This window comes from Saimiri boliviensis, chromosome 19 (genome assembly GCF_048565385.1).
Source record: "Saimiri boliviensis isolate mSaiBol1 chromosome 19, mSaiBol1.pri, whole genome shotgun sequence".
Lineage (NCBI taxonomy): Eukaryota > Metazoa > Chordata > Mammalia > Primates > Cebidae > Saimiri > Saimiri boliviensis.
The window spans coordinates 13,816,950-13,840,920 of NC_133467.1; the positions used below are offsets into that span (position 1 = coordinate 13,816,950).

The 23,971-nt window shown below is 35.5% G+C and overlaps 1 protein-coding gene and 1 long non-coding RNA gene across 3 annotated transcripts in view; both read right to left on the bottom strand.

The window, feature by feature from the left end:
* The window catches only part of XPR1 (xenotropic and polytropic retrovirus receptor 1), a 229,403-nt gene that overhangs the window by 111,613 nt on the left and 93,819 nt on the right, over positions 1-23,971 (bottom strand). The gene's annotated exons all lie outside the window — the stretch shown is intronic.
* The window catches only part of LOC141582133 (uncharacterized), a 73,167-nt gene continuing 50,417 nt past the window's right edge, over positions 1,222-23,971 (bottom strand). The window contains exon 2 of the long non-coding RNA XR_012514974.1: positions 1,222-23,816. This is a non-coding gene — a long non-coding RNA (uncharacterized LOC141582133). The remainder of the gene's footprint in view (positions 23,817-23,971) is intronic.

Sequence of the window (23,971 nt, forward strand, 5' to 3'; positions counted from 1 at the left end):
ATCCTTATATATCTGAATATAAATCAGGAAATGAATTCCCTTAAAGGACAATATAAAAGGGATTTTTTTCCAGCACTCTTCTCCATTTAACCAATATGACAAAATACTACTTTGTAAACAGATGATATTTTCAAGAGAATTATCTATTTTTGACTGAAGGCCTTTTATTTTTTAATTCTGTTACCTAATTAATCACTTTATATATCAGAAAGTATATCATTATTTAAAGTCGTTTTGTTAAATAAATCTATCTAGTTAGATCCACTTTTAACTGAAGTATTAATAATCCTTTTCACTCTTTTTCACTCTTGCAAAGCAAGAGATCAAAATTATTAAGACTGAAGTTACAATAAACAAAGCAAACAAAAAAAATCTGAGGATATTCCAAGATGAATACTATTATTAGCTTAACTGAATTCTCAGTTTTGGTTGTTTTTCTTTTCTTTTTTTTTTTTTCCATTTTTATATAGAGTCAGGGTCTTGCTCTGTTGTCCAGTCTAGTCTCAAATTACTGGGCTCAAAGAATACTCCGGCCTTGGCCTCTCAAAGTGCTGGGACTGCAGGTAGGAGCCATGGTGGTTGGCCTGAATTCTCAGCCTTACTGTTGCAAAGATGAGTATAAAAGAGTCATAACTACTCTAGTAACTTATTCCAGGGAAAAAGCTTTCAAAGATTGATAGCTATGTAACTATCTCATTTCTCTCCAGAGTGCCAAGCATATATATAGTGTTGTGGTCTGAATGTGTCCCCCCAAATTCATGATAAAGATTAATCACCAATGTCATAGTATAAAGGTGGGGCTTTAAGAGGTGTTTAGGTGAATGGTATTCGTGACCTTATAAAGGAGGCTGAAGAAAGCTCCCTAGTTCCTTCCTTCCATCCTTTCTGCCATGTAAGGACTTTGTGTTGGACCCCTGCAGAAGACACAGCAACAGGACGCCATCTTGGAAGCAAAAAGCAAGCCCTTATCAGGCACTAGGTCTGTTGGTGCCTTGAATCTGGACTTCCCAGCCTCCAGAACTATGAGAAATACATTTCTATTATTTATATATTACTCAGACTAAAGTATTTTGTTACAGCAGGAAGAATGGACTAAGACATATAACTAAAGAGAAAATGCATTTATGATGAATATCAGTTTTCCAGTCAGATATAAAAAGCTAGACAAGACAGATTTCTTTTTTTTAAAAGTACTGAAAAAAATCCATATATGGGTTATGCTTTGTTAATTCTTTAATATCCATAAACTGCATCTTTGTTGCAAAATTCCTGCATTATTCTCTTTTATTCTGATTTCATAGCAACATAGTCAACTAAAGAAAATTTAGTTCTTAGCTCAAATTCCCTCAAAGCCAGGGTTTTATATATTTCTCTCTTCCTCTATATCCTGGGACATTTCAATATTCTTCAAATTAGACCAGAAATACAGTCACTTGTTTGTCTGATAAAAAGACTCTTCCAATGACTAAAAGAATTTGATAAAATATATCACATAATCATACTTAGAAAGATGACAGATCAAAAGAAAAGTATATAAAACAATAAAATTAAGGAAACAATTATGGAAATGCAATTTTTAAAAAAGTTTAGTGATTATATATTTAAACAGAAGATTTGGACAGGTGGTAAAAATCTCCATTTTCTTGAGACAAATAGAACACATTCTACCCAATTAATAAACCTTAACTAATTTTAATGTAAAATCACAGTTTTGGCTCTTAATTACATACAGACAAATTTTAACATCTAAGCAACTGAAGTATACTTTACAGCTGCATTGCTCTTAAAGCAAAACATGGAAGGAAAAAGGAAAAAAAACCATGGCATCTTAGATAAAGGGAGAAACTAATCTTCAGTATTTCTATGACACATATTCACTGACTCATAAGAATGACTAAATTCCTTTCTTTGGGACTCTCCTTCAAAGAAAATGTTATTTGTCAAAACCATTGTAGCATTATATGAGATAACAAATAAGTACGAGTACAATTTTATATTTTTAAGTCTAATAACAAAGAGTCTGCTAAAAATGGTTTTCTATTGTGAAAAGAAAGGAAAGGGAATATAATTATTTAGCTTAAAATACTTTAATACTTTCTGTTGTACTTACGATAATGTTCAATAGTTTGCAACAATAGTTTATAAAGTCTTTCAAAAGTCGGTGCCACTTCTCTTCAGCTTTAATTCATTCTATATCTCAACCTATACAGCTATCCTGAGCGATTTTCAGTTCCTAGGAACAGCCATACTTTCCTTATGTCTGGACCTTAATACATGATGTTTGGTCTCCTGTCTGAACATTTTTTCTTCTAAGTATCCTCAAACTATCTCTTTTCCAAATCCCAACATTCATAGTCACATTTTCTCCCTAGTCACCTGACACTTATCCTCTTAAATAACCCTTTCGGAAACATTACTGATCAAAATAACCCCGAGTATATTTAACACATTAAATGATTGACTATTTACTAGTCTGTATCTCTTGATACAAGGAGTATCAGGTAAATTTCAGGTACAGAATAGGATAAAGGGTACTGGAGAACTGTACCTTGGGGAGTCAGAAAACCTGGAAGGTACAATAAAATTAGTGTGCGAGAGTGTCACTCTGAGTAAAATCAGAGGTAACTGTGAACTCATGGTTGTTAATATATATGCAAATAGACAGATATAGAAATACAGATATGTATGTATTTTTTTACATAAGGAAAGTATGGCTTTTCCCAGGAACTGAAAATGTGTATGTATTAGTCCATTTTCGTGCTGCTGATAAAGGCATATCTGAGACTGGGCAATTTACAAAAGAAAAAGGTTTATTGGATTTACAGTTCCACATGGCTGAGGAGGCCTCACAATCATGGTGGAAGGCAAGGAGGAGCAAGTCATATCTTACATGGATGGCAGCAGGCAGAAAGAGAGCTTGTGCAGAAAAACCTGTATTTTTAAAACCATCAGATCTCATGAGACCCATTCACTATCAAGAGAACAGCACGGGAAAGACCCGCCCTCATGATTCAATCATCTCTCATCTTCCACTGCATCCTTCCCATAACAAGTGGGAATTACGGGAGCTACAAGATAAGATTTGGGTGAGGACACAGAGCCAAACTCTATCAAGGTGTATATGAAGTACACACACACACACACACACACACACACACACACACAATTTCTTAGCTCCTCTGTCTGCTGGTAGAGTCTAGCAGCAACAATAATCCATAACAATAAGCCTAGCACTCAGATCTTGGTCCTAAATACCATTCTCCAAAAAAAGGAGTCAGGGGTCTTAAGAGAAGAAGTTGACTTCCAGGGCTGGGTCAGGGAAAATACAAGATGAGTCTGGAATATCTTATGATACCAGAAAATAAATTTTCATAAAAGAATGGTGGCAGGACAAAATGACATAGATTAAATTCTGCCAACTTGAAGAAGCTCCCAATGACCAAAGCAATAAAATGAATGACAGTAACAGTACTGGATTACAACCTATGGAATAAAGTACATATTCAAAGGCCCATGTTGATATAAATAAAAAACTGAATAAATAAATGTATGAGAAAGAACAGCTCTTCCAGGTAGAATAATTCTAATTAATAAATGTAGAAAGAATGAGAAAAATACAAAATCAGCACTAGGCAAATACCACAGTAATAACTCTTGTGAGCAAGATCCATCCATAGATAATAAAAATCAATGGGTCAAAGTTTGAGGAACAAGATATTTATCAATCCAAAGAGAGAAAGAGTAACTTAGCTGTGGAGAAACTGGGCAGACACCACTTGAAACAAGTAATCAAGGTTAATACTACCAATAAAGTAAGACATAGCAACTACATGTACCCCCTGAAATAATGCTGTGAAGGACACAACATCACTTCTCTGGTATTCTTGACAAAAAGGTATAACTTGAATCCAATAATGAGAAAACATCAGGCAGAAATAAACTTAGATACTGTATAAATCAATTATCAAAGTACAACATTCATCAAAGTGTTAAAATCATGACTTAGGAAGTGTCACAGAGTGATGGATACTAAAGAGTCACAACAACCAAATGCAAAGTGAGATCCTGAATTGCATCCTTCACATGAGGAAAAATCCTGGTAAAACTTTAATAAGGTCTGCAGTTTAGTCAGTAATATTATACCAACATGTTAATCTCCTGGTTTTAGTAATTGCATTATGGTTGAGTATGTGTTAACATTAAGGAAAGGTGGGTAAAGAGTATATATGAACTCTTCTGTAATAGTCTTGCAACTTTTCTATAGGTTTAAAAGTATTTCATATAAAAACAGATTAATTCAAAATGTGTAGGGCCTAAAGACAAATTTAAAAAAAAAAATTTTAAACTTAAGAGAATGACTTAATTGTAATACCATTACCTGAGCTACTTAATTCATACAATAGGTTAATAATGAATCTTAAATATCAATGTTATATATTCAACAGCAAATATTTTTAAAATGTCTACTCTATGCCAGGCACCATGCTACTAAGGACACAGTGATGAAAAAGACAAACACGTTCCCTGTGCTTTGAGAGAAAACAGACACTAAAGAAGTAATCAGAAGAGCAATCAATGCACATAATAAATGGGAAGGCACAGAATGCTAGGGGAGCACATCGACAGGTACTAACCCGTTATGAAGAGATCCGGAAAGTCTTCCTGAGGAACACTTCAGCTGAAATAAAGGAGCTGAGGGATGTGGGGCAGGAAAAATAATAAGTGGGAGTTGAGATCAAGGCTGACTTGGGAAAGAAAATCAATAGTGATTAACAATACTAAATGAAAGAGAAAGCAATGTAAAATGAGGCTGAAGAGAAAGGGGGGGCCAGATGAAGGGGCCTTGTAACACTGTGTTTTTTTTTTTTTTTTTTTTTTGAGACAGAGTTTCGCTCTTGTTACCCAGGCTGGAGTGCAATGGCGCGATCTCGGCTCACCGCAACCTCTGCCTCCTGGGTTCAGGCAATTCTCCTGCCTCAGCCTCCTGAGTAGCTGGGATTATAGGCACGTGCCACCATGCCCAGCTAATGTTCTGTATTTTTAGTAGAGACGGGGTTTCACCATGTTGACCAGGATGGTCTCGATCTCTTGACCTCGTGATCTACCTGCCTCAGCCTCCCAAAGTGCTGGGATTACAGGATTGAGCCACCGTGCCTGGCCTGTAACACTTTAAAAGATAGTAAGCAGGGGAGTAATATAATCTGGTGTATTTTTAAACAAAGTTATTTTTAGTTGAGGCTGAAGAGACTCAGACTTTCATTTCTAGAAACAAAGTAAATTAGGTACTCTGAGGAACCTTCATAGTACAGAACATCTAAAAATGCTGGATAAAATTAAAAAACCATCTGCTGTAGACTAAATGTTTGTGTGTCTCCCCAGCCTCCCTTCATATCTTGAAGCCCTAATCCCCACTATGATGGGATTTGGAGGTGGGGCCTTTAGGAGTTATTTAGGTTTGAATGAGGCCATGGGGATAGAGCCCTTATGATGAAATTAAAAAGAGAAGAACACATGAGATCTATCACTACATGCACAAATCAAGGAAATGGCATGTGAGGATATAATCAGGAAGGAAGTCCTCACCGGAACCCAACCACACTGGCACTCCGATCTGATACTTCCAGACCCCAGAACCATGAAAAATAACTGTCTGTTGTTCAAGCCACCCAGTCTATGGTAATGTTATAGCAGCCCAAATGCATAACTGAAAGAAGGGGAAATTTTCAGAAGGCAAAAACATAAAACGAAATACAGGAAGGCAGCTGAGCACTGAAGCAAAAGGCTATGTCAAAGAGGACTACAGAGATACGCTGACTAATGAAATAATAAAACTACCACAATTAACCAGTATTTATAATAAACATAGTAATAAGCTCAAAACCAAAACAATTATTTAAGAGAAAAAATACTGACTCATTCCAGTTAAAAGGGTTTATATTCAAAAGACAGGCCCTAACAAATGCTGGCAAGAATGTGGAGAAAAGGGAACCCTCATACATTGCTGATGGAGAAGTAAATTAGTACAACCACTATGGAGAACAGTTTGGAGGTTCCTCAAAAAACTAAAAGCAGAGTTGCCATATGCCAGCAATCCCACTGCTGGGTATACCCAAAAGAAAGGAAATCAGCATATCAAAGTGGTATCTGCACTCCCATGTTTGTTGCAGCTGTTAACAATAGCGAAAACTTGGAAACAACCTAAATGTCCATCGACAGATGAATGGAGAAAGAAAATGTGGTCCTATACACCATAGAGTACTATTTAGCCGTAATAAAGATTATCATCCTGTCATGTGCAACATGGATGGAACTGGAGATCATTATGGTACACAAAATAAGACAGGCACAGAAAGACAAACATTGCAGGTCTTCACTTATTTGTGGGATCTAAAAATGGAAACAATTAAACTCAGAGTGAGAGAAAGAGAGAGAGGGTGAGAGAGAGAGCATGAGAGAGAACATGAGAAAGAGAGAGAGAGAGAGAGAGAGAGAGAGAGAGAGAAAGAGAGCGAGTGTGAGAGCGCGAGCAGAAGGGTGGTTACCAGAGGCTGGAAAGGGTAGTGGGGAGATTAGGGGGTGGTGGGGATGGTTCACTGATACAAAACAACAACAACAACAACAACACACATACACCAGAAATAATGAATAAGACCTACTATTTGATAGCACAACATGGAAACTATAGTCAATAATAATTTAATTGTACATTTTAAAATAACTTAAAAGAATATAATTGGATTGTTTGCAACAAACAGAATAAATGCTTGAAGGGATGGATACCTCATTCTCCATGATGTGATTATTATGCATTGCATCCCTGTATCAAAGCATCTCATGTATCCTGTAACTATATGCACCAACTAGGTACCCACAAAAATTAAAAATAATTTTTTTAAAAAAGGAAAAAATATTAAGCTAAAAAATCAATAGATATAGATGTTCTTGCTGAGGACAGTTTGAGAAACATTCTCCAAAAATAAGTTCATGTATTGTACTGCTGGAAGCACCAGCATTGACCTACTTTTTTCTTTTGAATTGATCTGAATACTCTCTGTTCTTTCAATTCTATGTGCCACCATAACAACCTTGAATAAATGCCCATTTTACTTTGCCGTCCAACTTCAGTTGCTTGCAATCAAAGAAACCAACCAATAATCATTTCTATACCTAAAGCAGTATATGGTGGTGAAATAATTTCTACCTACATTTAGGCTACTTGTTATGAGGTGAAACGTGTTTAGGGGAGTTGGGATCATAAAACTTTAACTTCTAGGTTGGGCAACTTTACTACACAATTTACAGCTAAATGCAAAGAAATAAACCCCTTAGCATAAATCAAGTTTTCTTCAGGTGATCTAGCTATCATAGTAACACTCATTTCATCTCAACATCCTTTAGCTCTCATTTTTCTCTTACGCCATGGTCACTAGACTCTTGATAGAGCACTTGGCTCTCAGGTTCCTCCCAGGGATATGAGTTAGCATATACTTCTTACTCAGTAAGTTTTAGGATAAATTATTTCAATCAAGACTGCCCTTAATTTGAGAGTAGAGGGCACTAAATCTTATTTTTGCTTTGTCAAGCTCAAGTTAATGATCTGTTCCTTTGCAAAACAGGACATACTCTATGTATGCAGGGCTCCAACTCCACACTTCCCAGGTTTAACACTGAACAAGTATTTTAGTACTTCACTGACTCTCTGATAAGAAAACTAGATCTTTTGTTTAATGTTTTAAAAGCATCAAATTGAGGAAAGCTGGTATTAAAATATAAGCCATTAATTAACACAATTTCTAGGACGCAACAGGGTGGGAATTCTAATTTACAAAAGGACAAAAGCTATGCAAAAAGAGTTTCCAAGACCCCAAAATAAAGATACAAATCAGAGACACCCCTAAAACTGGCATTCTTAACCAGAGGTTCCCAGATAAACTATGAATTACTTTTGAAATTGTAGGTAAAATGTTAAAGACCCTGGGGACAGTCTATATGTTTCTTAAAATGCTTAAAATGGTTCATTTATCTTAAACACTGCTTTCAGAATGCTAAAATCTCTAAGAAAAGGAAATGATCAGTCACAGTGGCTCACACCTGTAATCCCAGCACTCTGGGAGGCCAAGGCAGGCAAATCACAAGACCAGGAGATGTAGACCATCCTGGCTAACATGGTGAAATCCTGTCTCTACTAAAAATACAAAAAAATAGGCGGGTGTGGTGGCACACATACCAAGGGACAACTGTATTTGAAAGCAGTTGTAGATGGAACTTTAACTGGATTTCTGAAGGCTAAGAAAGATCTAGTAGTCTGAGAGAATGGAAGAGATATAAACAAATAAGGAAAACAGTTTGCACAATTGACTTAGAACAGAATACTGAAATCAGTCCAGCATAAAGTACAAGCAAGTTAGTAAAAAGATTAGATTGGCTGGTATTGAGGCAAATGTAAAGATAATTTGTAATTTGGTAGACTAAATCGTGGCCTTAAAAAAATGACTAGAGCCAGACCACCTAGGTTTAAATCCTAACTCTTCTACTCACTAGCTGAGTGCTCACATAAGCTACTTACTCTCTACACTTACCTCATCCATAGCACTGTTGTGAGGGTTAAAGGAGGCAATGGTTATAAAATTCTTATGAGTTCCTACACATAGAAACTTCTCCACAAGGCTGAGCACAGTGGCTCACAACTATAATCCAGCACTTTGGAAGGCTGAGGTGGGTGGATAGCTTGAGCTCAGGAGTCTAATACCAGCCTGGACAACATGGCAAAACCCCGTCTCTACAAAAAATACAAACAATAGCCAGGGTGGTAGTGCACGCCTGTAGTCTCAGCTACAAGGGAGGAAGAGGTGAGAGGATTGCTTGAGCCCAGGAAGTCGAGGCTGCAGTGAGCCATGATCGCACTACTGCAACCCAGCCTAGGCAACAGAGTGAGACCCGGTCTCAAAAAACAAAAATAGAAACAAAAAAACAAGAAAGTTTTAACAGTTAAAAAAAAAAAAGAAAGAAAGATTACAGGTTGAGTACTCTTTTCCAAAATGCTTGGGACTAGAAGTATTTCAGGTTTTGAAATTTTTTTGGATTTTGGAATATTTGCATATATATAATGAGATTATCTTGGAGATAAAATCCAAGTCTAAACATGAAATTCATTTATGTTTTATATATATACCTACATACATCGGCTGAAGGTAATTTTGTACACACTCAACAACAAGAAAGCAAAGGTGTCACCGTATCAGCCACTCATGTAAACAATCTGTGGTTGTTTGGCATCACCATCAATCCCAACTTTGAATTTATATGCTATACTGATAAGCTATCACTTCCTTACACATATTCACACATAAGTACTTAACAGGAAAAATTAAGATATACCATTAACAAAGCGAATGAATTATACATTCAGGGTAACAGCACAGTAGCATCACCAGAATATCTGTATCGGCTGTTAGACAACAGCAATAACCTACAATTCTATGTTTTGATTAAAAAGTTATTATGTACACAGTATTTTATTTTTTTAGTTGAGATGAAATATTGGAAGCAACTGAGGGACCAAGAAGTGTGTCCTCCAGGGATGAGGACACATCTGCTGGATGGCTTTTTAAAATGTTTCCTCCAGAGTTGTCTGTTTCATTAACAACAGTTTTTGACTTAGGAGTCACTCTTTAATTTTATAAGCTAACCAACATATCTTGTTCTGTTATGAATGTCTGCTGCTCTAGTCCTTCAGCAAGCCCATCACATATTTTTGCCCTGTCATGTATGGGCACTTTTTCTGCAGTGTTAAACAATATCATCTTCATCATTGCTATGATTATAATCACCTTGATTCAGAAACATTTTAGCTCTTTCACCACTGGTCAATGAATGAACAACTGGATGTTAAAAATTACTTCAATATCCACTTCTTCCAGCTTACATGTGGACTCTGAAGGTATACTTCTTGCATACGTAAGAAGGTCAGGTATTTTTTTCCTCACTTGACGTGTAAAATCCTTCAAAGTCACCACCTTGTTCATCACCATCACTGAGAGCAGTCACAGGCCAGGGGTTATGCCAGGTATGCACAACTGTGTCTTTAGTCACTGTGTTTCCAGTACTGGCAACAGCATACACAGCATCCTTCATGCTGAACTCCTGCAAATCTTCCACAGTTTCTGTTCAGTTTCTAGCATGCTATTCAAGGCAGTGTTTTTATATTTATTCTTCATTAATTTAAATATATTTTGGTCACATGGGTGAATTAATGAACCAACATTCGAGGGGAATTCCATGGCATAAACACTATTTTGATTTTAATTGCAGCTAGAGAATGAGCAGAACAGTTGCCAAGGAATAATAAAATCTTTTGGTTGTTATCCAGTCCAGCTTCCCTACAGTGAACACAAGTAATTCGTGTAAAATGTTTGTGAAACCAATCAGAAAAGATGTCACTGGTGATCCATGCCTTTTTGTTAGCATAAGAATAGACTGACAAGAAATTCACTCCTTAAAAAAGAGTAAGGATGCAAGCTTTTTACTATCATAGCAAGTTTATACCTATACACGCCTGCTGTATTAGCACATCCCAGTAGAGTTGCTCTGTCACCGGCATCCTTAATTCCTATAGGAACTGTCTCATCAGCTGTAGTCAGTGTCTTTCTGTGCAATAACACCAAACAGTAATGTTTCATTAGCATTATAGACGTGTTCCAGTGTCCGATTTTCATCAGCGATCCCTTGGCAAACTAGTTAATTTCTTCTGCTGCTTTGTGATCAGCAGAAGCTCAATCACCACAAATCTTTAAAAATTTAATGCCATCTCTTTTCTCAAATTTCTGCAACCAGCCTGTTGAATATTCACAGTTCTCTTAAATTTTTAGTCCACCATGAAAGATCTTCACTTGTTTTATGATCTGCATACCATTAAAAGGCATGTATTCACTGAAATGCTGATGGATCTGCTCTTTCTCAACACATGATCAAGATATTCATTTTTGCCTTTATGAAGTTTTTCTATTTTTCATTAACTTCTATTCATAACCCTCACCATAGAACTTCTACAGTTTATCCTTCTGTTTCTTCTTCATGTTTTATTGAGGTAAAATATACCTACACAATTTGCCATTCATCTACCTACCTACCTACCTACCTACCTACTTACCTATTTATTTATTTATTTATTTAGAGACAGAGTCTCACTATGTTGTCCAGGCTGGAGTGCAGTGGCACCATCTCAGCTCACTGCAACCTCTACCTCCCGGGTTCAAGCTATTCTCCTGCCTCAGCCTTGTGAGTAGTTGCGGTTAAAGGTACAGGCCATCATGCCTGGCTAATTTTTGTATTTTTAGTAGATACAGGGTTTCACCATCTTCACTAGGCTGTTCTTGATCTCCTAATCTCAAATGATCTGCCTGACTCAGCCTCCCAAAGTGCTGGGGTTACAGGCATGAGCCACCATGCTCAGCCCATCTTTACCATTTTTAAGTGTATAGTTCAGTGGTAATAAATATATTTATATTATTTATTTTCCCTTCATATCCCCTCCTCCCTTTCCTAGCCTCTGGTAACCACAAATCTAATCTTTATTTTCATGAGATCCACTTTTTTAGCTCTCACATATGAATGAGAACATGCTGTATTTATCTTTCTGTGCTTAGTTTATTTCTCTTAATGCAATGGCCTTCAGGTCAATCCATGTTGCTGCAAATGACAGGATTTTATTCTTTTTTTATGTGGCTGAATAATGTGTGTGTGTGTGTGTGTGTGTGTGTGTGTGTGTCCATTTCTTCATATATATGTTTGCATATATCCTTCTATTTCCTTAGGTCATATATATGGTGGTCATTCCAATACCATACTCTTCCGTAAGACATTTCACATTTAAACTATTGCCCAGTTTCTCCAATAGCTGGGCTTTCTGTACTACAGAGCAACATAAAGGATTTGTCTTTTTTTTTCTTATCGCTATTACCTATAGGGGTATCTACAGGCCTTTTTTTTTTTTTTTAATTGACATTTTCAACAGTATCTTTATACCACAGAACAGAGAATAAGAAAAAAAATAGTGAGGCCAGGTGTGGTGACTCACACCTGTAATCCCAGTGCTTTGGGAGGCAGGAGGATCGCTTGAGGCCAGAAGTTTCTATCTCTACAAAAAAACTTGTGAAAATTATCCAGGCCTGGTGGGGTGCACCTGCAGTCCTGGCTACTCAAAATGCTGAGGCAGAAGGCTCTCTTGAACCCAGGAGTTTGAGGCTGTATTGATGCAGTGAGCCATGAGTGGGCCAAGGGACAAAGAGCAAGATCCTATCTCTTTAAAAAAAAAAAAAAAAAAGCCTAGTAAATTTCCATCTTTTTTGATAGCCATCAGTTGCTGTTTCAAACCAATAGGATTAGCTGCATCTTTAGTTTTTTCAGATGTATTAAAAACCCATTGACATTCTTCATTTGTGAAATCTTTTAAAATCTAAAAAATTGTTTCCAATGTTTTTACCATACAGGCAGAAGGACTTATGTATATATTTTTCAGGAGCAGCAACAACAACAAAATCCCATTTCCAAAGTGCTATCTCCATTAGCACACTTCGAAAAACATACTTTCTTACTCATTGTTGAAATGTTACCCTTACTTTGAAAGATGGATTAAATTTTAGCTGATGCTAAAATACATATGGAAATACAAGGAAGCCAGAATAGTCAAAATCATTTTGAAAAAGAAGAGTAAAGTTGATGAATTAATACTTATGAATTTTAAAACTTACCATAAAGCTATAATACCATGATAGCATAGTACTGATGTAAGAATAAACATATGTCAATGGAAAAGAATTGAGAGTCCCCAAATAAACTCTCACACTTGTGTTCAACTGATTTTCAACAAAGGTGCCAAGATAATCCAATGTGAGAAAGAACAGTCTTTTCAACAAATGGTGGTGAGAAAACTGACTATCCACATGCAAAAGAATGAAGGGAGAGTCTTTCTATCACATGCAAAAATTAACTCAAAATGGAGCAAAGACCTTCCTCTTTTTCCAGTATTCTGTTTTTATTACTAAGTATTATCCACAATGCTATCGTTACATTGCTCTTAGAAATTAAAAACAGGAAAATCTTCATGACTGAGAAGACAGAGCCTTCCTACACATGATACTGAAAGCACAAGGAATGAAAGAAAAATGAGATAAATGAGATTTCATCGAAATTTGTAACTTTAGTGATTCAAAGGACACCATCAAGAACATGAAGATAAACAAAGAATGGGAGAAAATATTTGCCAATCCAACTAACAAAGGTCTTGTATTTATAAAGAACCCTTATAATTCAGTAACAAAAAGACCACAGAATTTTAAAATGGGCAGAGGATGTGAATAGACTTATCCCCAAAAAGATGTAAAATGGCTAATAAGCACATGAAAATATGCTCAGCATCATTACCCAGAAGATAAACGCAAATCGAAACTGCCATGAGGTATCACTTCACATCCTCTGGGGTGGCTATAATTTTAAAACCCAGAAAATGACAAGTGTGGCAATCTGAAACACAGCTTCAATCTTTCCTTAATTTTTTAACCTTTATACTTTAGAAGACTGCAAAGCAATTATTTTGTAAAATGACCCTCAATTCAGGTTTGTCTGATACTTCCTTATGATTGGATTTAAATTATACATCTTTAGCAGGAATATCACAAAAGTGATGCTCTATTCTTCTCACTGCATTTAATCAGATGGCATATGACAGACTTGTCTGATTACTGGTGACTGTGACCTCTTGATTAAGGTGATGACTTAAGTGGGAGGCATCTCCATTGTAAATTAATTTGTTTTCCTCTTGTAATTAAAAAGCATTTGTGAGGAGGTACTCTGACCTTCTCCCAGCCCTTGGAATCAGGAGGAGCTCCTGAGTAACTTCTTCAAGGAGCTCTGACTTGTTTTAATGAAGAGAGGTTTAGTAAGACCTACAAGGCGACATACACGTTCCTAAAGATCACTACACTATGGAAAGTCATTCAATAAAACCACAGGGCTTATGAGAAAAGTGGGGTTAGAAGCACAAAACTAAAAACCTTCATCAGGGCACATTAAAAAAACAGAAACCTAATAAAACTGGTATCACAGTTTTATACATGTTAAAGGTTAAGAAATACATAAATACCACAATAACCATGGCATTCTGCCTTTGAAAAAGACCTGAAGTTCACTCGTGGAAGTGGGTGTCAGAAGGGTTGTAGTTTATGAATTACTGTGAAGAAGTGCAGAGGGCTAGCTATATGAAATCAGGGGAAGCTTACACCAGTTGTAAATGAGTGTGACACATAACACAAGCAGCAACTGAGGTGTGCACATGTATGCATTTTGTGTATTTCTACAGAGCTTGGTTCAGCTATATACAGTATTGTGAGTTCACCTAGTGTTTCTCAAACACAAAATTATGCACAAATAAATGTAAATTTTACATTGTATTTCACCTGTTTCTTAACGTATTAACTGCATTGAAATAAACGAATGTTTCAAAACAAATTTATATCTGAACTAATTATATCTAGAAACCAACAAGTAGACACTAAGTGTACTCATTGTTATTTGGATGCTGGTTCCCAGGCCCTCTCAGTGGACAGAGCTAGGCATATGTTTATACACAGACACATGACACATATATTGATATATGTTGAAAACCAAGAGTTTATAGTAATATCTCTGGGTCAATCTAACACCATTAAGGTTCATTCTAGTTTTCTCCTTCTCCATATTGGTAACTTCCTTCTCTAAAAGTTAGAAACCTGGCTCCAATTACTTTGAACAGATTTCCTTCTCCAATCAATTCTATGTGTGTAATACCCCATGGCTGCAGTGGCCCACCCTCACTCATGTAGATACTATCCTCATCCCATTCCGGCTTAATTAACACCATGTGCTGTGCTTTTGGACTAAATTATCAGAGGGGAGTAAGGAGGACAAAAGACTTTTTAAAGAAAGGAAGACATGAAATTTTTTGAGAAAGAAGAAAATCTACTCTCAACAGATATTTTTAAATACAAGAAAGGAGGTCAGGCATGATGGCTCATACCTGTAATCCCAGTACTTTGAAAGGCTGAGGCAGGCAGATCGCTTGAGCCCAGGAGCTCAAACCAACCTGGGCAGCATGGTGAAAACTCCATCTCCACAAAAAATACAAAAAGCACCTGGTTATGGTGATGCGCACCTACACTCCCAGCTACTCGGGAGACCTAGGCAGGCGGATAGATTGAACCCGAGAGGTCAAGGATGTAGTGAGACAAGATTGCACCAGTATACTTCCAGCCAGGGTGACACAGGGAGACCCTGTCTCAAAAAAATAAAATAAAATAAAACAAGAAAGAAGAAGAGTACAGGACAAACTTGGGTTTCATACCACTCTGTATCAAATATTTTTCTATACTATAAATCCATTTCATCCTTTATTTAAAAAACTTTTTATTGTAGAAAATTTCACACATATACAAAAGTAGAGGGGATAGTATAATGAGCTCTCACATACCCATGAATTACAAGGAATACAACAAATAAATTAGACACAGAGAAAAAACCTAGTAGCCAGAATATATACCAGTATAAGACATACTAGGACCTTGCTTTTAGGAAATTCACATTCTATCAGAATTAAAGTAATTAAATAAATTGAGATACTTTCAACAGTCATAATGGCGATGAAAAAAATGTAATTAGTCAAACGAGTGTCAGGAGAGTGACTTTAGAATTGGTGGTCAAAGAAAAACTTGGAGAAGGTGGCATTTGAGCTGAGAGCAAGAAGACAATGAGTCAGCCTTGCAAAACCTAAGAGCAGACAGTACAGAAAATATAAAGGCTCTAAAGAAAGCTTGATATGTTTCTGGACAGAAAGCTTTGAGTGGTAGGAAATAGTACTATAAAAGAACTATCAGAACAGCAGTTGTGAAAATAAAGTAAAAGTGCAATTTAAAACAGATAGTCAACAATTTGTTAACCACACATACAAATATATGTTCAGCAGTGTGCTTGGCCTATAAGTAGAAGACTTTTCCTTCTCTCAGCCAAAATACAATATATACTGACTATACAGATATAAATCAAATTGATAGTAATGTCATATAATGAAGGGACTGAAATGAGTACTATAAAACTACCAAAAAAAGAGAAAATTAGTCTTCCTCTCAGCTTATTTATTAGTAATGCAACTGAAGTGATAGTTTTAACATTTTCAGCACTGCCTTTTTTTTTTTTTTTTTTTTTTGAAGAAAGGGTCTGATGATGTTGCCCAAGCTGGAATACAGGGGACAATCTCGGCTCACTGCAACCTCCACCTCCTGGGCTCAAGTCATCTTCTCACTTTAGCCTCCCGAGTAGCTGGGACTACGGGTGCACCACCATACCCAGCTAATTTTTGTTAAGATGGGGCTTATCACGTTGCACAGGCTGGTCTTGAACTTCTGAGCTCAAGCGATTTGCCAGCCTTGCCCCCCATCAAACTGCTGGGATTACAGATGTGAGCCACCATGTCGGGTCCACAGTGCCTCTTTAAAGATGACCGCCTTAACAAGTACTTTTCAATTGATCTACTTTATTATTTGTTGAGTCTCTACGATATGCTAGGCCCTTTGCTAGGATTTTGCACACAACAATCTTGAAATGTGAGTACTGCAATTATCAATTTGTAGTAAGCAAAGCTGGCTTCAAGTGATTGCCAATAGTTGACTAAGGGGCAGAATCAGAATTCAAATTCAGATTATGCTGCTAACACAATGTTCTTTCCATGTGATGTATGGCTACACTATCTTCTGCTTTTATTTTTTAAATTATTAAGAGTAACTTTTAACTGCTTGGTACTTCTGTAATACACAATACTTCTGGCAACTTCTAAGGCTTGTTTCCATATGAAATTACAGAATTATTTTTAAGCTCTATTATCTAAAATCATTATCAATAACCTGACCTTTATTTTTTTTTTTGTACTTTTTTATTTTTGAGTACTTTTAAAGAGTGTAAGTCACAAGTGACAGGCCAGAAGATCTGTGATTTGGAATATTTCTAAAAATAACCAAATGTCCAATTTTACTGTACAACCAAAACATTCCAGAGGTACAGTCTATGGAAGAGCATTCTTCCTCTGGGATTTATTAAATTAAAACATGTTAATCCTTAGTTAAAATTATAGTTCATCAAGCCCCTTCACCCCAAACAAGATGTATGGCCACTGAAGAACAAAGGAAAAACTCCTAAAATCTCCCAAGAAACATGGTAGGGAGACTTATATAGAGAAAATAAAAATCAGTGAAGTTTCATATGCTGAAAATCAAACACATAAGCTGAGACTTTTGGTAAAAAGTTGCTATTGCTAAAGCTCTCAGAAAAGAGATAGATAAAAATAGGGAGATACCAATACTGTCTAGTTTTATGGTAAACTTTCATATCCAAATTTTCATATGCATAATTTTAACATCCACACTAAAATTATACCAGAGAACCAACTAATTTAACCACTTAATATCAAAAAAAAAATAATAATCCTTTTTAAAATGCCATTTTCTAAGTTAACTACTATTCTTTATTTTGTCACATTTCTTGTTTTTATAACCAACATTTCTTTTCCATCCCATTGCATCTTCTGACAGCCATGGTTAGCATCCCAGCCTGCAAGTAAGTGTTAATTCACACCATAAATATTCAACTTTTACTTAGCTTCAATCATACTTTCACTCATACTATCTCCTTTCACATTTTCTAGCACTGTTTCCATTACTAAATGTCATAGATGATACTAGCATTACATGGTTGTTTTTTGTATTATAAGGTTCCAAGCTCGTATCTCCAGACTTACGGGTGACACATTTATTCCCCTTAGACATTAACTCTTCCTGTCTCCTTGATAGAGACAATTTTCAACGGTCTACGTGAAATATGAGCTCACTATCCCTTTACACACTTAAAATTGTAGACAAGCTTGTGAGATTTCAATGACTATTGCCATCTGCTCTTTCTACTTGACAGGAGAGAGGTTCTACCACTGCAAATTAAAATATTGATTCATTTAAATTATTCTACTTCGGGCAGTGACCTATATTTGATTTTCTAGTAATGCACTATGACAAGTATGGAAGAAGAAACAAAATTTTTGAATGCTATCAGGTTTGACTTCCCTTTTATTGTGATTTTATTTATAAAATTAATATTAATGCTCACCAAATGTGTTTACTGTAAGATACCTTGCTAAAATATTTGTCTTAAGTTTTTAAACAGCAGCAGATAAGAGATATGGCTTCAAAGCAGCTTGAAAGAGGCTTGAGTTTTCTATAAAAATCAGAAACTCATATTTTCTAATAAATTCATTCCAACTATTATTTATTAGGTACTGATATAAAAAGCATGTTTGAATAACCGGCTTTATTAGAAAAATTGTAACAAAGAATTCCTCTATTAGGCAAGAAAATCTGGTCATGATGATCTCAAATTAAAGTTACTAATAATTAGACAAAAGATACATTAAAAAATGCCTTGTAGCTTAAGGGTTGAAAAGCATAAAAAATATAAGGCATATTGATAGGAAAGGAAGCTATAAAACTGTTTATTCCTAGATAATATAACACATATGTAAAAAATCATCAGAAACCTACAAAAGCACTTCTAGAGTAAGTGAATTTAACTAGGTTTCAGGTTAAAGACAATATCCAAAATTCAACTAACTGTATCTCTATAAACTAGCAATAAGTTTTTGTAAAATGAAATTTAAAGCCATTACCATTTATGACAGCATTGATATATGAAATAGGGATAAATTTAGCAGAATATGTATAAGATCTGTATATGGAAATGTGGAAAACTAAAACTACATTGAAAACTAAAAATGCTGCTAAGACAAATAAAGAAGACCTAAACAGAGCAGTGTATCATGTTCGTGAACTAGAATTGTTGAATACTAACAATGTTAACATGTCAATTCCTACAATATAATCTATAGATTCAATGCAATTCCTGTCAAAATCCTAGTAGGCTGTTTTGCAAAAATTGACAAGTAGATTTAAAAATTTATATGATAATTCAAGAAAAAGTATTGTCTAACAATTTTGAAAAGGAAAAAAATAAATTTATACTGTCTGATTTCAAGACTTACTATAAAGCTACAGTAATGAAGACAAGTGTTGCACCAGCATAAAGATAAACCCTAGGGAATAAGATAGAGAGCCAAGAACAGACCTACATAAGTAAGGTCAATTGATTTTCTACAAAGGTATCAACATAATTCAATTCTTCCTTAATATATTTTCAAATATATTAGGGGAAAACACTATTACTCCATGCTATTCTTTTGGAAATAAACAGGACCAAAAACGTGTAAAGGCTCACTTTTCCCTAATTAGTAACATATTAAATCCACATGGAAAGGGATCTCCATGTTCCATTTCCTCAGTGATCAGCAATTAGTTCTTCTTTGGGAGCTGGAAAGAAATCAGCTATGCACTACAGAAATAAAGCTGCTCTTTCTTTTCTTTAAACTACACGGTGAAAGAGGAAGTGAGAAGACTCCTATGGTAAATTCTGAATGTGTAAGGAAAACAAAACCAAACCTGACAAACAAGAGCCTTAGAAAACGTTTTATCACATATTTAAAATGGCAAGAAAAACAGCAGAAAAACTAGCAGAATGATGGCAAATGTAACACTGTCAAAGAATCCATAATATCTGTTTGGTGTGACTGAAAAAGAAAATGGGCCTGTGACTGTATCCAATGTTGCAGTGCTTCTTATAAAAGCATTTTCTTATTAACATGAGAAAGGAGAAAAAGGACAAAAAAGAATAAAAATTTCCAAAATTAAAACCAAAAATTAAATTCCTTCCATTTCTTAAAAAATATTTTCAAGAAAATACTGACAAGTGCTATGATTGATTCAGAGTGTTTTCAATATTCAATAAACATTATATTATTCAAGCTTCTATTCTTCTTTGAAATATAATAAAGTATTGGTATTTTTAGATCTGAAAGCTCCCAGCATACTGAATTCAAAAGAAACCCATATTCCCCCGTCACTTCATTTGCTCTTTTAACTAAGGCATGTTTTCACTACTGGTGAAAGTGATAATATTAAAGGATACAATAGACTTGAAGCTAAATGTTGGTTTTCTTTCACCAAACACTGATCATTAAATATGGCAGACATTTTGATTATATTTGAAAAGGTCAAATGGGAGAAAAGGGGAAAGCAGTATTTAATGAATGCCTGCTCTGTGCTAGATGTATGCTAATAAATGTTTAACAACCAGCTCCGAGAGAGAGAGAGAGAGAGAGAGAGAGAGAGAGAGAGAGAGAGAGAGAGGAGAGAGAGTGTGTGTGTGTATGTTGATGTATATGTGTTTACTGTAAATTTTACTGATATACAGGATGTATATCTCATAATTTATCAACTGTAATAAAAATACAATACCCTTTTTTGTAATTTCATAGAGCCAGGTGAATCTTACAAAATGCTCACGATCTGGGGAAACTCATAAGAAACAAATGTAAGGTTGCAACTAATGAATGAGTATAGGTCCAATCTGAATGTCTGATATTTTCATTTTCATTAAAAAAGAAGAAAGTGAAACAACAAAGATATATGTCATAATTTCATCTGTTCATTAATGACATATGCAACTTCTTTGCTGAATTAGATAATAGTTTAGAACACGTTCTCATTGTTTTGTGCTATTCACAATAATGAGCAACAGACACAAACAAATTTTAAGTTTAATCTGCTTTACTGGCATTTTCTACATCAATTTCTTTCTTTTCTTCTACTTTTTTAGAAAGGGTCTTGGTCTGTCGCCTATGCTGGAGTGCAGTGATACAATCATAGCTTACTGTAGCCTCTCTCAGGCTCAAGCAATCCTCCCGCCTCAGTCTCTCGAGTAACTGGGACTAGAGGTGTGCGTCTCTAAGCATGGCTAATTTTTTTTTTTTTTAATTTTTAGTAGAGACAAGGTCTCCGTATGTTACGCAGGCAGGTCTCAAACCCCTGAGCTCAAGTGATTCTCCTGCTTTGGACTCCCAAAGTGCTGGGATTACTGGCATGAGCCACCTGGTCCAGCCTTTGTCAATTTCTTAAATGCAGACAGTCAGTAAAACAAATCAACCTATGATTTGTGTATTTACTGATTTCCATAATATACATACTACCATTGCAGATTTCAAGCTATCAATATGACATCATGGAATACAGAGTAGGGAAGAGATGCAAGTAGCTCATCTTTATGCACTATTTCACCGTACAGGTATAACAGACATAAATGATAGCACAGTGCAGCAAAATAATTAAGTGATGAGTTTTGAGAATTTATTGACTTTGCTTTTAATATAACTTAATTATAAGCTTACATAATTTTTAATAATGGCTGTGTTTAACAATCAGCCCACAAGAGTTCTGAAAATTTAACAACTGGCTCTTGTGAGCTGGTACAAGCCAGCTCCAATATATCACTGGCTGGACATCATAGAAATGTTTCACAGACAAGAGAACTAAAACTCAGCAATGATTTATCCAAAAATTACATGGTTGGTAAATGGTAACACAGTGATTCAAGGTGAGGTATGGATGATTCTAAATGTGTATGCTACCATACCAGGATATCAAATATATAATTTATAGTAAACTTTTATAATATGATTCATATAAGATTTCTTCTTTGCAAATGTTTAAGTGGAAATCCGTTTTGGTTTTTTTTTTTAAGTTCTTATGATTTCAAAAACAGACAATCACTTTAAATAAAAGGTTTGCTTCACAGAAATAATGGCTTCGATTGGTGAGCTGGGGTCCCAACCACAAAAACCTTGATAGAGGCGTGCTTCATGGGAATTGGAAAGCCATGGCAATTGAGAAACTGACCAGCTTTCTTCTCTTTTATGGCTATAAAGTCTCTATTTTTCTTTGTACATGTGTTTTGCTCACTCTCTACAGATATCTGTGCTGTCTCATTATTTCCACCTTGTACAGTTCAATTAAAATCAGATTCACTTTTCTGTATCATATAATATTTAAATAGTAAAAAGCCTTCCCTATTAACTTATTATTTTTAAAAATCTTCACTATCTAAACTCCAATCAACTTAGCATTATTTACTGAGAGTTCATTAGGTAGGAAATAATAAATAACAGATAATTTCTATACTTAAGATCATTAAAAATCTAACAAGGCAAATTACAAACAAAAAATAGACTCGTCTGCAAACTTTTAGTGACTAATAAGCACAAATCAACAATGCATTACCAACTAGATGGATTAGAGGTTTGAACAATAGGTGTCTTACAATCAGTTTCCTTTTTTCTCTTGCTCTGAGAACATTATGAAAGCCAGTGAAGACAAAAACCAAGATAAAAGCTAGTTATAGGTAACTACAATAACCGTATGAGGCTAAATTATTAAGATTACTAGTATTTTTTTAAAAAATGTATACTTATTTCTAAGTTTTAGGATTCAGTTGATGAAACTGAATAACACTTAGCTTCTTTGGTCAAATCCGCTAAATGGTTGTGAAAAATTAGATGTTAGGAGGAGAAATACATTAACAATTTCAAATATTAAATATGTATTAATTACTAATGATTAAGAACAAAAGACCACTATTTGACATAAAATCAATATGATTGTTAGACTTCAATTTCAAATATTAACCATAAAAATCATAAAGATGATTTTACTGGTGTTGTACAAAATAAACCTATTTCAAAGCCAGTTAGGTAGATAGGCATTTTATATACAAAACAATAAGCTCTTAAGTAATTCCTGTACTCATGTCCCCAACCCTCAAAAAAGATCCTCTTTCAGAGGTTTATGAAGATTACTCAAGGGGATGTATTACTGAATAGCTGAGTTCTAGCAAGGTTTGATTTTTTTGCTTATCTGGTTTTTGCTTATTTAGGAATAAAGGGGATAGTTTTTAAAACATCCTATTAAAAAAAGATCAAGCATGAACAGACACTTTTCAAAAGAAGACATATATGAGGCCAACAAACATGAAGAAATGCTCATCATCACTGGTCATTAGAGAAATGCAAATCAAAACCACACTGAGATATCATCTCATGCCAGTTAGAATGGCAATCATTAAAAAATGTGTAGACAACAGATGCTGGAGAGAATGTGGAGAAATAGGAACACTCTTACACAGTTGGCAGAAGTGCAAATTAGTTCAACCATTGTAGAAGACAGTGTGGCGATTTCTCAAGGATCTAGAAACAGAAGTTCCATTTGACCCAGCAATCCCATTACTGGGTATATACCCAAAGAACTATAAATCATTCTACTATGAAGACACATGCACACGGATGTTCACTGCAGCTATGTGTACAATAGCAAAGACCTGGAACCAATCCAAATGCCCTACAATGACAGACTAGACAAAGAAAATGTGGTACATATACACCATGGAATACTATGCAGGCACAAAAAAAGATGAGTGTGCCCTTTGTAGGGACTTGGATGAATCTGGAAACCATCATTCTCAACAAACAGACACAAGAACAGAAAGCCAAACACCGTATGTTTTCACTCATAGGTGGGTGTTGAATAACGAGAACAAATGGACTCAGTGAGAGGAGCATCACACACTGGGGGTAGTTGGGGGAGTAGGGGAGAGACAGCAGGGGTTAGAGAGGGAGAGGAGGGTAGGGAAGGATAACATAGGGAGAAATGCCAGATACGTATAGTATGCACCTAAAGTAAAATAAATAAATTAACAAAAACCAAAAAACTAAAACTAAAACGAAGCTTAAAAAAAAAAAAAAAAAAAAAAGATCAAGCAAAGTTTTAGCATAGGGAGATTTCTCAAAGAACTAAAAGTACCCAGCACTTTGGGAGGCCGAGGCGGGTGGATCACGAGGTCGAGAGATCGAGACCATCCTGGTCAACATGGTGAAACCCCGTCTCTACTAAAAATACAAAAAAATTAGCTGGGCATGGTGGCGCATGCCTGTAATCCCAGCTACTCAGGAGGCTGAGGCAGG